At 39.8% G+C, this 17,332-nt stretch overlaps 1 protein-coding gene across 1 annotated transcript in view; it reads right to left on the reverse strand.

Moving 5' to 3' along the window:
• Positions 1-394: 394 nt before the first annotated feature.
• ASPH (aspartate beta-hydroxylase) overlaps positions 395-17,332 on the reverse strand; it is a 522,004-nt gene continuing 505,066 nt past the window's right edge. The window contains exon 31 of the transcript XR_012655352.1: positions 395-405. The gene's annotated coding sequence lies outside the window, so the exon portion shown is untranslated. The remainder of the gene's footprint in view (positions 406-17,332) is intronic.

The following is a 17,332-nucleotide window of genomic DNA, read 5'->3' on the forward strand; positions in this document are numbered from 1 at the left end:
AAGTTGCAATGAAGCTAATGTGTGAGGGTTTTGAGTGTATTCTCAAGTTAATTCTTAACCAGTTGTCTGATATTTTCCAAGATTGTATGAGATGGGCATGGTACAAAGCTACTGAATACTTTCCAGAAAATATTGCTTTTTCATTTGGAGCACTATTGTGCTTCTCAAATTTAGCATTTCCATGGAATTCAATAAACTGTCTATTTTCTAATTTTAAACAATGGGAAAACAGAATTTCAAATTTCAAAGCCACACCTTGCTCAGATTGGGTTCATTTGTACTCAGAAATGCTTTTATTTTCCCAGGAAATGAAGTGCATTTTCAGATTTGTAATGAAATGCACAAAACCCAATTTTCAAATAGGTCCAGGAGTTTCTCCTTTTATTGTGGCTATTTTATACACATCTACATGTGTCTATTACACACAAAAAATCTAGTTAAGGGGTTACTTACTGTACTGAATATGATCCGGTTCCTAAAATGACATTTGCTTAACTCTGTGGACTGTGAGAAGTCCCACTGAAGTCAGTGGGGTTCCTCACTGTATATAGAGTTAAGCACATGCTGGTATTTGTGGCATCAGGGCCTAAATATGAGAGTTTTCAGCTTAGATAATGAGGTCTGAAATTAGGTTTTAGAAACTTAAGGCAATTTCCTACCAATTCTGGTACATTCTCAAATAGTATTTAATAATTTATACTGGGGATGGCTAAAAACAAGGAAATCATTTTCTGGAAAATTTAAAGTTTCCTGTTTGACCCATTTTTCATGATATTTGTTACCATAATTTTTACTGACATAGTTTCCAAAATATTTTGTTTATTGAAAATGACTTTTATTGAAAATTTTGGTTTACAAATAACGGTTCTGGAGACTTTTCAATTAAAATTTCTGTAAACATTTTGGTAAAAATCATCACAGAAAATTTCCGGGGGTAGGGGGTGGTGCGGGGGAGTCAAAACCACTGACAAATTTGCGTGAAGTTTTGCTTTTGAAAAAAAGTTTGTTTTTTGTTTTTTCAAGGAAAAATCATGTTGTGCAAAAAATCCCAACTAGCTCTAGTTTAGACACATAGGATATAATCCTGAATTGCTGTTGAGGCAAAGCTCCCATAGAAGTCACTGAGCATACTGACTGATGAAAGGACGGGAGTCAGGGGGAGTTTTGCCTGAGTAAGGAGTGCGGAATTAAACTATAAAACCTTCATTGGAAAACAGTGTTCATTCAGGACTAATATAGTCTCTGCATTTGTAATCTTCATCTTATTTAAAGGGTACAGATTCCCCTTCTTAGTGGGTGAAGGCAGCAGACATTTTATTTTCTGTAGCCTACTGTCTGCTGCTGCCTGTTTGTTCATATCACCAGAGCAGTGGGCTCTGGCTCGATGCTGTCCCCATTTGCTTTAGCGCACCCTCTTTCCTTCTCACTGTAGAGAATGCCCCACCCAAGTCAGCAAAGAGGACAAACTACCTTTTCAATGCAGTGTCAATCCAAGATCGCCTCTCCTCTCCCCTTCCCCCCAGCCAAGCCCATTTCCCCCGTCTACGCGGAGTTAGTCATGTCTGACTTCCTCTATTCACGTTATGGCTACCCTTGTTGCTTTTTGGTTTTTGTTTTCCTTCCTTACTGTTGTTGTTTTTCAGCCAAAGCTGTCATTTATCATGAGAACAAGAGCAGCCATGTGTTGATTTTTCTGGATTTCTTTTGGACAGTATCCCAGTGCTAATGAAGGCCCTTCCAAAGTGCTAAAGAGCTGGTGCCAAAATCAGTTACAGTGAAAACAATAGGGGAGTGGTACACAGACAGCAGATCTAGTGTGTGTGTGTGTGTGTGTGTGTGGAGGAGGGAGCACTTAGAAATGTGATTTTTGTTCCCCTCCTTTAAGGGTAATAAATATCTACTGAACTAACAGACACAAATTCACATTTGCTCATAGTCTGAAGGCATGTTAGAAATAAAACTGGGAGAAAAATAAATATACACATTCATACGTTAAGTTCTATATAGTTTTGATATTACTAAAAAAATCAGTTGTATGCATAAAATACAGCAAAGGTATTATGATGATTCTTCAGGAGTCATTCAACCCACAAAGGCAATGCTTTATACTGTTAAGGTCTATAATGGTGGTTTGTTTCCTTAAAAAGTTGTTTTTCTACAATTCTTCTGAATGGGCCTTAGTGCATCGGTAAACTAGTGGTTCCTTAGCGATTCCTCCTTCTCATGCTCAGTAGGTAGGATAACATTACAATGTCTACATTCTTTTTACTGTATATTTGTTTACACAAAGGATGGGGATGGGAATGGACTTCTCTGAAGCCCAGGCAGCTGACCAAAATTCACACTCAGCAGAAACATTTAGAAGCTATACAATCTAAATAAGCCATCTCCATGATCATATAGAACAGTCATGCAAATGTGAATAAATAAATCACACTAAATAAATATTTGCCTGAACATCTTGGATTCTAGGCCTTTAGGAAATTTATTCCTATGGGGCAAAAGCAGTCATTTCATTTTCGTATTATTATTCATCTTGTAGGATTTATGCTTTTTATGAATCAAAATACCCGGCTATTATGCAGCACAATGATTGTGGTTCCACCTAGCTGAGTTTGTAGCCTTGTGCCCCACCTACTGGCTGTGTTTGGAACACCCACTATCTCAGTAAGAACCTAACACTGTAGCACTTTCATTATTTTTCTGGGCCAAATGGTTTTGGATCATGGTAGTTAGAGATGGAAAAGTCCCATTATATCAGTGAATCCATCCTGCTGCTTCAGTGCAGTATAGTTACCTGACCCAGAATGTATCAGCTGCTGCTACATAGGATCTAAATGAATCGAGCTGTACAGCCATGCAAAATCTTTCACAAGCATGTTATCTGTATCTTTCACATTTATGTGAAGTTCTAGTTGTCTTTAAATCAAGTTCTAAATATTCTGTAAAGCTTCTTTTTACATCCTTGGTGTGCTCAAAAACATTGAGACAGCCAGAAAAAAAAATCACAAAATTGGTATATATATATATATTTTATTATATATTATATAAGTATATATATATATATACTTTGCTCCTGACACAGATCCAACCAATTTTGTTGTGTATTTGCTGCATCCATTCTTCTTTATTAAACCCCAAATGATTTAATCAGATGATGTTTACCCAACATATCCGGGAAGCAATACTTTCATTACCAGATGCCAATCTTTCTCATGTGCATTTCAGTTTTGAGGAAGTCAGTTTATGTTTACAGGCAGATGCTGGTGGTTTGAAAAGGTTCCTCTGTGATAAGGACCAGATTAATGTTACTATTTACTTGGGGTTTTGTACTAAAATATGAGTTTTTTTCATTTCAAATGAAATGTCTTTATATTTCAAATATCAACATGGATTCAAACTCTGTTTCAGTGAGAGATTGAAAGTACAGAGCAGTTTAATTTATATACATTCTATTTATGTTTTAATAAATTAAAAAACAGTTTTTGAAGAATTATATTTACAATGGGTTAGGTTAAAAATCCCTATTTAAAATACATTAGCATTATAATTTTACACTTAGTTTTCACATTCCTTGTCTAAATAAGCTCTGTTTTATGTAAGATTTAATAGAGTCCATTACGATCATCTATTCTGACCACCTGCATAATGCAGACCATAGAATTTCACACAGTGATTTCTACATCTAGCCCAACAATTCATGGCTGAGCTAGACTGTATCCTCTGGAAAGATAGCCAAGATATATATGGGGCCTATGTAACTCTGTCATTCTGGAGGCTGGGTTTCCTCATGAAAGACTGCATCTGACTAAAACTTTCCACCCTCCAAGAATATCACGTTCCCCCGGTGTCACATTGAACAATTTCAGCCGCAATATTTATGCATATAAATGTTTCAGGAGAGCTCTAATTTATCAGGCATCTCCTCCTCTTTCACTCTCTCATTCAAACATTTCAACAGAGCAACAGATGGTCATTTCGGGCCATTTGCTGTGATTGGAATTGTAGTGCTATAGAGAAGGGCTCCTTTCTTATTACAGAAAGAGTGTAACTTTCCCTACACAAGTAAGATTTCCAAACGCTGCATCAACACTGCTGGCTAAAAAGGAAAACATATCTCCAAGGCAAAAACCCCACCTGTTTGATGGCATGAATTGCATACTTTAAAAATCACTTATTGCCATATGGGCTATCACATCCTATTAAATCAGAGGGAATGTGGCTTTTGCAGAGGCAGGATAGACACTCCTGTATTATTTCCTCTGTTTCGTTGGGTCTTTCGTTGGGTCTTCCTGACCTTGGAATGGCCATCAAATTAACTCCTTTTCAAAGAGTCTCAAGTTCCCATTATTTACTAAAACCATTGGCATTTTAACATTTTATTCATTTGGTTTCAATTTTATAATTTACTGAGGCATCTAAGTTGCTTGGGAACCATAAAAATAAAAGGGTATATTATGGATAAGTCCTGTAGAACAGAATAGAAGTTTTCTCTATGGGGTTTTGCTTTAACTATCCTATGAAATTTGACAGACAGTTCCTTCCCTCTGATAGAATTCTATAGCATGGTTCTAAAAATCCTAGAGAAAGATTTTAGTTTTGTATTCAGTTCTCTGGACCAGATCTTCAGCTTGTGCAACTCATCATAGCTCTCTTGACTTCAGTGAAGCAGTGCCAATTTACACTGGGAATCTGATCCTACAGTTTCTATAAAGAAATTTCTATGGAACATTGTTGTATTTCTATAGGGCTTATTGGTTTCACCCAGTCTTTTCCAGAACAGTAGGAAAAGTAGGTTCTAGGCTGGAGACAAGCTGTTTGAGAGGTTAAAAATGGTACCTTCTTTTGCAAGCTTGGATGGTATTTTCTAGTGCACCATTACATTACATTACACTACTAGTTCAAATTGAATTAGACAAAATGAAGAACTGGTGGTTAAAAATCTATGGGCAAGTCTAAAATAGGTGTGTTACAAAGGCCTATATAGTCTGGGTCCTGGGTGCCAGAGCAAGTGACGTTCTCCCAGTGAATACTCTTTGACTAGTGAGATCAGACAGAGTGCTTCTATTTACAGTCTCTAGCATTCAGATTCTGGGGGCAAAGGGATTTTCATGGATGGTCCCTGTCTCTAGAACTCACATCCTTGGTCAGTTTGTCATCTATTGTTGACATTCAGTGCACAGTATGTATAGCCCATCAGTTCGACTGGGCCTAGTGCAAGAGCGGGCGGGGGACATGAAAGGTGCTTTGCTGAATCATTGGGCAAGTGGTGGGGATATTGTTGGAGAGCTGGTGCTCTTTATTGTGGCCATTAAAAATTTATTTGCAAATTACATTGGTTTCCATGTAGTTAATGTTGATACTAATTATGTCTTTACTAATGTATCCATGCCCAGAAGCCCAGTAAAAGGTGCTTGTTTTTATAAATACAATAGAAACAAATGTTTAAATTGAACTCAACCTTGCTTTGGTTTTGATAGTGCTTTGGTATGCTGGTGATGGGGAGTGTAGAAATGCTTTACAGAGATGGTTAGGCAGGTTTGGGACTTTCTGTTCTGAAATATTTTTTATCATTCCATGTTAAGCCAGTTTTTGATATTAAACAGAGTTTTGTCTCATTTTATTCCAGAAAGGACAAGGAACATGGTAGCACAAACGTGTCCGTGCTGAGGATGTCTTGTAATCTGAAATGATTTAGGCCAATATCTGCCTAGGTGTCTCAGTGGAAATCATGTGTGCATGCCTCAAGAGAGAAATTGGTCCTAAGAAGGCCTAATCATTCAGTCCTTAATACTACTATAATAAAGATAGTTAATAACACTTAATTTCTGAGCAACTTCCAACTTCAAAGTACTTTATAATCATCAATGAATTTAGCCTCACAACCCTGTATCTGGTATGTATTACTATCTCCATTCTACATATGGTGAAACTGAGGCACAGAGTGCTGACACGGCCACACAGGAACAGAGTCTCAGGTCTGTGTTTTAACTACAAGACCTTAGCTCCTTCAGTGTGAGTATTGACTGTGTAAGGACTGTAGGATCAGGCCCATCATCTGCAGATTAAGTTTTTATTTCTGTTTTCATTTCTTAAATGCATGTAGAAGCTTGGCTAAACAAGGATCATTCAGTGGGTTGGACGCGAGACTAGAGGGCATAGGTGAGGGCTATGTACAAGCATCAGAATGGTACAAACAAAAGGCAGGAGAGCGAACTATTGAATTTTCTCCTGGGTCATGTTACTAGAAACTGAAATAAATGGAGATGGTAGGATGAATAGTAGGAAGAATTCCTAGTAGACTTGCTGGACTGTAGAATAGAAGTGATGAGACCTGGAGTGCTTGAGTCATTTAAAGCTGGATAGGATAAAATAACTGTGAATATATGCTATGGGAAAAGAAGGAATTAGTGTTATGACCCAATAAGTCTAGTCCCGCCACCTATCTCTCATTTCTGTGATGATGTAGTTAAATCCAGCCTGGTTTTGAGATCACAGACAATGGGCCAGGTTCTGGCCTTTGATTTAGCCCCTTAAACAGCCATTGGGGTAGAGGGTAAGGAAAGGGGCGTGGCTGTGGCCCTCTGGACTGGACTCTTAAAGGTGGTGTCATGCTACCTCTTTCATGCCTCACTGGGTCCTGTGCAGAGCTCAGATCAGCCAGACCAGAGGATCAAGCCCAAAAAGATTCAGATATTTTGGCTGGGAGAAGAGGTGGTTGGAGGACGGGGGCTAATGAGGAAATGAGGATGATTTAGCCACCACGCAGGAGAAGCATATGCAGCTAACTAATGTATTTTGTATTTATAATTTTAAAACTGTATGTTGCTTTGTATTCAAAATGAATTACTAGCTACATGAAATCACTGAGACCAAATACTTTGAAAAGCATGATGTTATCTGTCTGCTTTCCCTTCTTTCGATCCACTTTAGATGTGTGATGATACGGGAGGGCTTAAACTTTTTTTCAGGCAAGATCACTGTTAGGATTGCCAATTTTGGTTGGATGTATTCCTGGAGATTTCATCACATGCCATAATTTTTAATTCTTGGGGACTCCAGGCCAATCCTGGAGGGTTGGCAACCCTACTCACTGTAGAACAAGGAAGGTTGATGGGGAGAGTGAGACAGAGATATAATTTATAAAAGGCTCTTAGAAGCAACAGCCCTAGTTCTCTGCTATCAGGGAGTACGGCTGAAAATAGCAGGTAATGGGACCAGTGTCCCTTTAAGAATTCTTGAGGTTACTAATGGATATAGGTCATGGTGACAGCCTTAAATAAACCTTCGGTAGTAAACAAATCATTTTGAGTTTTCATAAGATTACCATCACTCTGAGACTGCTCTAGTAGCGCTAAGAATGTGTGAAGGAAATGAGCATGATAGATCATATACATCATACTGTCATACCCCAAGAAGAGGACAAAAAAAAATCTTTCAAGGAGGCTCACACTGTATTCCTGATAAAAGCCACTAAGAATGTGCATTAATATTAATCCTGTATTTTACAATAAGCTATTCACTGGCCCGGTACAAAATGTTATGTTGCATCGGTGGGGTGCGATGGGGAAACTTTGAATAAAAAGATCGCAGCAGGCATCAGATGTCTGTTCCCAGGATTTGGAAATCAAGTATCAAGAGAGCTGCAAACGGTAATCAAGTATCCAAAATCACTGTAAGAATAATATGAAGGGCTATCTCTCGTTGTTCTCTGGTTCCACAGTAAATTCAGTTTTACTGAAGCTTAACTTTAGTTTCTCCTATTTACATTTAATTTAAATAGAGTTCATAGTTCTTACCAGCTTTAAAAGTGGCTCCATTTTGATTGCCTTAGAGTCATCATTAGGTGAAGGATGGGATGCATTTAAACAGCAATAACGCCTGTTCTTATTTGATGTTCATGTATATCTTACTGCAATAAATGACTGCATTCTTATTACAGTACTGAGAAAACTAAATTGTAGTACAACTAAATCAAGATCTCATTAAAGTAAGATTTCTTTTTACCAATAAAGCCTTTTGTAAATCAAGTGTCATTTTATTATTTGCTTAAAACCCCATTCTTGGATGCAAATTCCTTGAGGATTGTCTTTTAAACCTTGACCACCTGCTTTTCATTTCTTCTGACTCTGCAATGAAGAAAGAAGCGTGGAAACTCTTGGAGGCAAATTTGGTGTAAAAATAATATACGGTAGGTTTTGTCAATAAAGAAAAGAACCAGCTGAGATATCTTTATGTATAGTGACTTACCAATGACTGTAAATACAAGATGACATCTTTAGAGATAAGGACATTGGTGTATTGATTAGACAAATCAGTTTGGCAAGACCCTGGGGATATATGGATGTCTAGGACTAAAGTGCTGTGCTGTACGTATGGAAAGCATAGATAATTGCATATATGGTAATAGTCTAATTCCTCCAGTCTGTAAATAATAATAATCATAATAAGTGCTGCCAACAATTTAAGTATCCTAATAATGTGAACCGATAGTTAACATTTTGCTTTAAAGATAGATGAATTAATGCTGAATCATACAGCAATTGTTATAGAATATTGTCCATATGACATTGAAATTAATACCAAATGAAATCATTACAAGCAGAGTAATTACCGTAAATATCTAGTGAATTATTAATGACAAGGCATTTACAATTCCTTGCATATCTATACTGAGAATAACTGATTAGCTGCTTATTTACAGTGATATCATGCCACATCATGCATGTTCTATATGGTAGGGTCTCTATTGTTTTTCCAAACATAGGGTATTTCTGCATTGCAGTTAGGAGGTGTGATTCTCAGTGCAGGTGGACAGACTTGCATTAGCTCTGCTTGGGCTGATGCACTAAAAATTGCAATGTGGTCGTTGCTGCTACTATGACAGAAAACCATAGAGCCTTTTACTAAGTGACTCCAAATTTCAATACAGGACAGGGGCCAATAAAAAGCAATGCTTACAACTGAGGTAGAACATGGGCAGAACATTTCAAACAAGTCCTCAACAGACCCAGCCTACCAGATTTTAATGAAACCTATGAACCTGATCAACTTAACATTAACATGGGCCCAGCAAAAATGTCAGAAGTACAGGCTGCAATCAAAAAGCTGAAAAATAACAAAGCATTCGGAAATGATCACATTATAGAAGAAAAGCTAAAAGTACCTGATGCCTCTGTCTAAAGAAATTGACAGAGCTGTTCAGTGACTTTTGGGTAAAAGAGACTCCACCTGACAAGTACAAACATGGAAAATTATCAGAACACCCCAAAAGGGTGAATTTACTGAGTGTAACAACTGGAGAGGAGTTTTATTACTCTTTGTTTTACGGAAGCCTTCTGCATTGTAATACTACCCAGGACAAAAGAGGCAATGGGTGCAAAGCTTAGAGGAAACTAGGCTGTATTCAGACCCAAGAGATCTTGTGTCTATCATAGAAGAATGTATAGAATGACAAACCCCCCTGTTAATCAATTTCATTGATTTTCAAAAGGCATTTGACAGCCTGCACAGACATACATTACAGAATATTCTTCAGTCCTATGGAATCCAAGCTAATCATCAACATCATCATGACCATATATAGAAATGCAAAGTGCTTTATAATGGTGAACAACCAGACAAGAGACTGGTTCAGTGTGAACACTGGTATGAAACATGGCTGCATTTTATCTTGCTGTTTGGCATTGTCATAGACTGGACAGTGAAGAAGCATTTAGCAACACAAACACAGTCACAGCTTGAGTAGATGCAAACTGCCCAGAAGACCTATACTTTGCTGATGATACTGCTGTATGGAGCAACCCCTCTGAAAAATTACAAACAAAGACAGATAACTTGGCAAAAATAGCAGACCAAGCAGGGCTCAAAATTAGTTATGCTAAAATAAATGTTCTTAAAACGCAGATGTCAAGCAGTAGCATCACATTTGAAGGCAAAAATATCAAGAAAGTAGAACAGTTCATCTACCTGTATAGAATCATATTAGCCAATGGCATGACATCAAAGATAGAAAATGCAGCCACAGCATTTACTAAACTCAACAACATATGGAAATCAAAAATATAACAGCACCTGAACAAAACTCAGAATTTTCAATTCAAACATAATCTTGGTGCTAGCATACAGCTGTGAGAGCTAGAGATTTACTAAAATATTACACAGAAAACTAATTGCCTTTCAAAATAAGTGCCTGTGAAAGATTCTGGGTGTTGGTTAGAAAGACTTCATCACCAGCAAAGAGATCCAGGAAGTCAACAACTAGCAGCTCCTTTTTGCACCAGAGTCAGAAGGAAGCTCTGGACATATTTGGTGCATGTATTCTGGATGCCAAGAGACTCTCACATGAAGCTGTCCAGTGGAAACCAACTGGTGTGAGGAGATGAGGGCTCCCAAGAGAAAGAAGAACCCTTAAGGGAGGGCAGAATGAGAATCTCAGCACCACAGAGCAAATGGAAGCAGCAGCAAATGACAGAGAGGAATAGAAGAGACTGGTTTCTGTCTTGCGCACGAACATTGTTATGGGAAGGATGTACAGGATGTTGTTGCACAGATGGCAGGTTGGACTAGCCACCTGCATCCGAACTTGGATGGATAGTGTGGATCCCAAATGTTTAGAAGAGGAATTATGGAAGCCAGATGCCTGCGAGGCACTTGTGCTGCAATGTAGAATATATGGTGTGTCCAGTTTTTCCTAATACCAACCTAAACCTCCCCCACTGCAACTTGAGACTGTTACTCCTTGTTCTGTCACCTGGTACCACTGAGAACAGTCTAGATCCATCCTCTTTGGAACCCCCTTTCAGTTAGTTGAAAGCAGCTATCAAATTCCCTCTCATTCTTCTCTTCTGCAGACTAAACAATCCCAGTTCCTTCAGCCTCTTCTCATAAGTCATGTGCTCCAGACCCCTAATCATTTTTGTTGCCCTCCACTGGACTCTTTCTAATTTTTTTAAATCCCTCTTGTAGTGTGGGGCCCAAAACAGGATACAGTACTCCAGATGAGGCCTCACCAATGTTGAATAGAGGGGAATGATCATGTCTCTCGATCTGCTGGCAATGCCCCTACTTATACAGCCCAAAATGCCGTTAGCCTTCTTGGCAACCAGGGCACACTGTTGACCCATATCCAGCTTCTCAACCACTGTTACCCCGAGGTCCTTTTCTGCAGAACTGCTGCCTAGCCACTCAGTCCCTAGTCTGTAGCAGTGCATGGGATTCTTCCATCCTAAGTGCAGGACTCTGCACTTGTCCTTGTTGAACCTCATCAGATTTCTCTTGGCACAATCCTCTAATTTTGTCTAGGTCCCCCTGTATCTCTACCCTCCAGCGTATCTACCACTCCTCCCAGTTTAGTGTCATCTGCAAACTTGCTGAGGGTGCAGTCCATGTCATCCTCCAGATCATTAATGAAGATACTGAACAAAACCGGCCCCAGGACTGACCTTTGGGACACTCCGCTTGATACTGGCTGCCAACTAGACATGGAGCCATTGATCACTACCCGTTAAGTCCACTGCCTGCTGGCTACAAGGCTAAGTAGCTGCTCAAACCGTTTCATCTGCTACTCTTAGTCCTGCTCCCTCATTGTCCTATAATAGTTACAGTATTCCACCACCAGTCTGTCCTCCCTCTCCCTGTCCTTCACCTCCCTGTCTTTCTCCCTCTCCCATTCCTGTTCCAGCAGCTGGCTCTAGAATTCTAGTTGCTAGTCCGACCTGCAGCCAAAGTCTTTCTATATGTCCTGCAGTAGGTCATTCTTTATCCTTTTCCTTTTCCTGTGCTGATTCAGGGTCCTTGCCCAAGAGGCCTGAGTGGCTGCCTGGGCCCAGCAAAGGTGGAAAGCGCTGCAAAGGCAATGCTTTTGTTCAAGGAAAGAGAGAAAAGTTTCCCCCCTTTTAACATTCTGTGTAACAGCAAGACCTCAAGTTGATATGTGATCCTCTCCATTGTTGCCAGTTCAGAAGCAGCTCATCTCAAATCACCAGCCCTCCCCGCACCAGCCCTGCCAGCCAATGGGAAATATTTAGTTAAAACAATTCAGTAAATGTTTTTGGCTTGGGTGAGGTCTTAGGTTCCATAGACCAGGGACTTTTTACTAGTGATGGTTTGAACACTATTTCAGGCAGTGGTGGCACTGGAAGATATTAATTTGTTGGAGATTCCAGGTTGGAAAAGGGAACAACTTCTCCAGGTTTCTGGTAGAAGACCATTTATGTGAAGGAGATAGTTTGTCACCTAGTGACTGATTAGCAAACCCAGTGGACCAGCAATAACAAGAGACTTTCCCACTTAATACAGCCCTAGGTCATACAGTGGATTTACAATCCAGGTTCTTGGACAGTGCTTTAATGTTGGTGCCAGTGTGAGTATCAAGACGGATATGCATGTGTGCTTGTGCCGTACATACCCCTGTGTCTGCAGGCATTGCTCAGTTTGTAATTCCAGTTCTGAATAAATCAGTTAAATCCCAGCTAGAATAAATCATTAGTTGCATGTTTTACATTTTTTCCCACTTGTTCTTGCATTGCACGTTGTCAGGGGGAAAAGGGAGGCAGAGAAATGGCCCTCAGCTGAAACAAAAGCTGCCCCATAACAATAACTGAATTGATCATAAACCAGTAATATCCTCCCCTTATTCTGTAATTTCCTCCCTAACAATAACAATGAGAGCATCAGCCTATTTCCTGACTTTGGCTATGGTTCCTGATGCTTCCATTCTGCTCCATCCCCCAACCACTTTACCTTTACGTGAACAGGTCCACAGATTCTGGGCTGAGGACATCTCCAGTCCCTCTGCTCCAGTTCCAGGATCTGCTCCTGCTTTTCCAAGCCCTCTGCTGTGGAGGTCTCCTCTGGTTCTGCTGAGCAAAAGTAAGGTCACAAAAGCCTGGCTAGCATGACACTAGACTTCTCAGGGCAGCACCAAGTGCCCAGTCAAACTCCTCAGAGTACGGGCAAGTTACAGTTAGTTTCCAGACTTGCTGCTGGTATCTTTTGCTTTGTGGGATGCCTTCTTCAGGTTTTTTTCTTCCCTCTCTGCACTGAATTGCCATCCGCTTAAGCTTCTTCTCTGCCAGCCTCTTGGAGAGGTTGTCATAGAGGTGCTGGGTAAGAAGTCTTGGTTCAAAGCACATATAAACCTGGGTAAAAAGTTTTTATGTGTGAACAGTGGTGGTGGGTACTAAAACCTAAGTAAGAGCCCGGTCTAACTGTGCAGTGAAGAGATCCTGAGTGGTCAGGGGAAGAGGGGGGAGAGAGAGAATGTGTGCATTGGGAAGTGCCAACAGGGAGGCTGGGAGAAGATGATTAACTGCAGCAGCAGCAGCACACCGAAAACAAAAGATTTGACTTCACTTGATAGTTTTGAGGTGGACTCATGAAAGGAATAAAAAGCAGATTGCTAAATGCTGTGTAAATCTGGAGTAATTCAGTTGACTTCACTGCAGTTTCTCCAGATTTACACCAGAGGAGGAGAATTTAGCCCAACTACATAATACTCCTAGTGCCAGTTTCTCAGTGTAAACTGGCACACCCCCTTTGACATGAGTGGAGATATGTTTATTTACATCAGCTGAGTATGTCTTTCAGCAATGTATTGAATACTTCTAGTGGTGAGTTTGAATTTTTTGGTAGAAAATTGTGATTCATCTCCATATGTATAGGAGTTTGATGTAAACAGTCATTAGCAATGTTATTTATTTGGTAACAGCTGAAAACAGAAGATTCTCTGTTTATCTTTTTTATGAATCCCTTACTCTTCAAAGTGCTGTGTTTGTTTTCAGCCTGTTCAAAGAAGGCTTTCACTGTACTGCTGAACCGTCACTGTCACTCTTTACCTCACCACTAAATACTTCACTATAATTTCCCATGCACACGTTCCCAGAATATATGAATGGAAATGCAGAGGCATTTGTAATCCCTGAACAAACATGGCTATAGAGGAGTGACAAACACCAAGAGAATTTCATGAAGAATGAAAGACAGCGAGTTCAGCGTGTGTCCCTTTCAAACTAGTTTACTGTACTGTCCAATATATACCTGTTATGCCATCACTCTGCAAGTGTGCGTGTGCGTACACACACATACACTCTGTCATAGTAGCCATCTTGGATTCACTTGGCTACGGAGTAATTCTCCTATATCTGTTAGTTTGAAGGTTGAAGGGTTTCATTTTCCACTAAATGCTTCCTTCAGCTCAGAAAAATCCTTGCTGTCTATAGGAGAAATTCATCCCTGTGGCAGTGCTGACTTTGGTGCAGGGACTGAATGCGAGCAGCTTATGCTTCCCCTATTTTGAGTCACCAGAAGCTGGTTTGATCATCAGTGCAGGTTAAGGCAGCTCTGAAAGATGCCCTAACTTGCACACAGCTGCAACAGAGTTCACATGTGCTAGGGGCATCCCTGGAATGGAGGTGGGCAGGAAGCCAGTCAGGTTGGGTCTGTGCCTCCTGAAGTGGCCTCCCATATTGGGAGTATGGTGTGTGGAGGACTGATAGTTACTTATTCCAGTTTCCTCTGTAAAATGGTCACCACACGCCCATGAACTCCCAACAATGCCTCTAAATAGATGGAGTCTTTTAAAGGGAACTGAATATTTGACCACAAAGACTTTTTTGTTATCAACAATTCCACCTTCAGAGACTGATTATTCAAATCCCATTGCATAAGGGATTGGTGCACAAGACAGCACAAGGCTTATGGATCATTTAACTCCTCCGAGGGCTTACAATTTACACAGGCCTTGTATTGGACCTCTGCACAGGACAACATTTCACTCAAAAGTGCATAGGGCCCAATGAAGTCAAGGGGCCAAATTCTGTTCTCAGTCATACCCATGCAATCCCATAGACTTCAGTGAGAGTTTTGAGTGAGCGCAGAGTTTTGCCCAGGGAACTGTTGAGCACTGAGTGACCGCAAGATTAGACCTTTACTCTTAGTGCTCGGGACTTGGGTTTTTATTATTTGTATAACAAGAGTGTGCAGAAGCTCTAGTCTGGATCAGGGCCCCATTATTGCAGGAGCTATACAAACACATAGGTATATAGCAGCCTTGCCCAAAAGATGTTTGGTCCCTCTTATTGCTGGGTGTATTTATATTATACTTCTCTGTTCTGTTAGAAGAATATAAATTCAGAGGCCATTCATATGTGCTGACCTAGATGTGAGCCAGTTTCTCTCTTCATGAACATCCTGCCTATGGGCACTTTTATAAATTGCCGTAATAAGACAAGTGGAAATCAATGTTATCGTCGTGCAACAGGGAATAAACATCCTGTTGAGGGAAGAGTATTAGAATTATGCGCGTTTCCTGTTTTGTAATTTACTACAGCCTTGTGGCCTGTGCTATACAGGGAAGACCTTCGGAGCATTAAAACAAAGATGATCAACCACAAATCAGCCCTTACAAGAGAAACTGTTGAATTTCCCCATTGAATAGTATTTTGATAACTCTTGTTCACTTTCACCATTCTGATTCCTAGGGTATGAGCATGTTCCAAGATTGAAGAGGAATTGGTGAGATAAGATATTTAAAATAATGTGAGACTTTCTGGATCTGCACTTTGTAGATTTTGAAATAAGGACATAAATAAGTCCTACTTTCTCTTAGGAAGGACAGTTCTTTTGCTTTGTGTTTGGATGGCTGTTCCTTATATTGCCAGAATGGGGTGCCTGCAGAAGATACCTGGAGTGGCATCTAATGAGGAGAGGACAGAGGTCTGATTCATGGGAGAGGCTTCCAGAAAGTTTGGTGGTTGAGTGAGGTATGTATTCAGTTTCATCTATTCGTCTTTGATTTCTTATTATACGAGTGCTATAGAATTAGGGTTTATTCTTCCTGTTGTTCCTATTCTTTTATTTATTTTTTTCTATTCTGCTTTATGGATATATCCTTTTCCCTTTCAGAACCTTGTCTCTTTATTAGCTATCCAATTTGCACTTATTAACATTGGATTCTCCTGGAATACTCATAAAGCCTCCATCTCCTACATTAGGGGGTATCCATGAGAATTTTAAACAATTGATTTTCTTTTTCATGATTCTAGTCATGGAACAACCTAGTAGTTTAAAAAAAAAAATCCAGCTATGCCACTATAATTTTTGAAAAGGGTTTCAGCTATGATTTGTAATATTAGTATGTTAGACACTGTACTGTTAACCGCGATATGTTCTGTGCAAAACACTGCTGTGAATACAGAGTATAATATTTGTTCTGTGAGTGATATCATACTATTGTTAATGAGTCTGGAGCTCTGTGGTGTAATAATTATAATATCAGGAGCAAAATAAGTCCAATTTCAGCATCCATTTGTAAAGACTGATTGCTTTAGGAGTGATTTTTTTATAACTCTTTCTCTATAGAAGTGTTTCAGTTTGTCTTGTCTTTAACTTTTTGTGATGCATGATAGAAATGAATCATAGTCTTACTAGGAATGAGTTTATATGATGGTGCCAATTCACTTTAGCATGTTGACATTTGGACCTAGAGAAGTGATTGGCTCGCTGGAAGGAAGAGTCTGTGACTGGACTTTGATGCTGGAAGCCAAACCAGAAGGCGACTATTTGAACTTGTAACTCCCTGGCAAAGTCTGTTTTCACTTAAACATTTAACAAAATCTTCAAAAAAAAATCTTCTGACTGTCTTTCCGCCAGTCTAAGAATAAATATTGTTTAAGTGCTTTACCTTGGTATAGTCCTCTTTGGGAAGTAGTGTGGCTAGTGGTTAGACTATAGGACTGAGAGTAGAAAATGCAAGGGTCTAACCCTAGCTCTGCTTTTGACAGATTCTGTGATTTTATGCAGTGTAGTTGTAGCTGTGTTGGTCCCAGGATATTAGAGAGACAAGATGGGTGAGGTTATAGTTTCCATTGGACCAACATCTGTTAGTGAGAAAGACAAGCTTTTGAGCCACACAAGATATTTACCTCACTTACCTTGTCTCTGTGACCTAGTCATTTACCCTTTCCTTAGGTTTTCCATTTGTTAAACAGGCACTATGGGGTGTGCAGCTATGAAATTGCAATTATTGGTATTTATTTTTAATAGACACTTTAATTTATTATTCTTTAGTTTGCAGTAGTGCCCACAAGGTGCTAGCCAGTTTACAAACATTAAGGAAGACACTGTTCCTGACCTGAAGAGTTCACAGTCTAAGGCACCCATGATTGGGCAGGGTCTTAGGCCTCTACAGAGTCCCACTGAAGCCAATGCTATTCCATAAAGACCCATGTGTATCAGATTTCAGGATCTGGGCCTAAATGAGCTAGGATGACCACATTTTCTAAAGGGAAAACAGGACACCCCATGGCCCAGCCTGAGCGCCCCCGCCCCC

Source organism: Chelonoidis abingdonii, chromosome 2 (assembly GCF_003597395.2).
Source record: "Chelonoidis abingdonii isolate Lonesome George chromosome 2, CheloAbing_2.0, whole genome shotgun sequence".
Lineage (NCBI taxonomy): Eukaryota > Metazoa > Chordata > Testudines > Testudinidae > Chelonoidis > Chelonoidis abingdonii.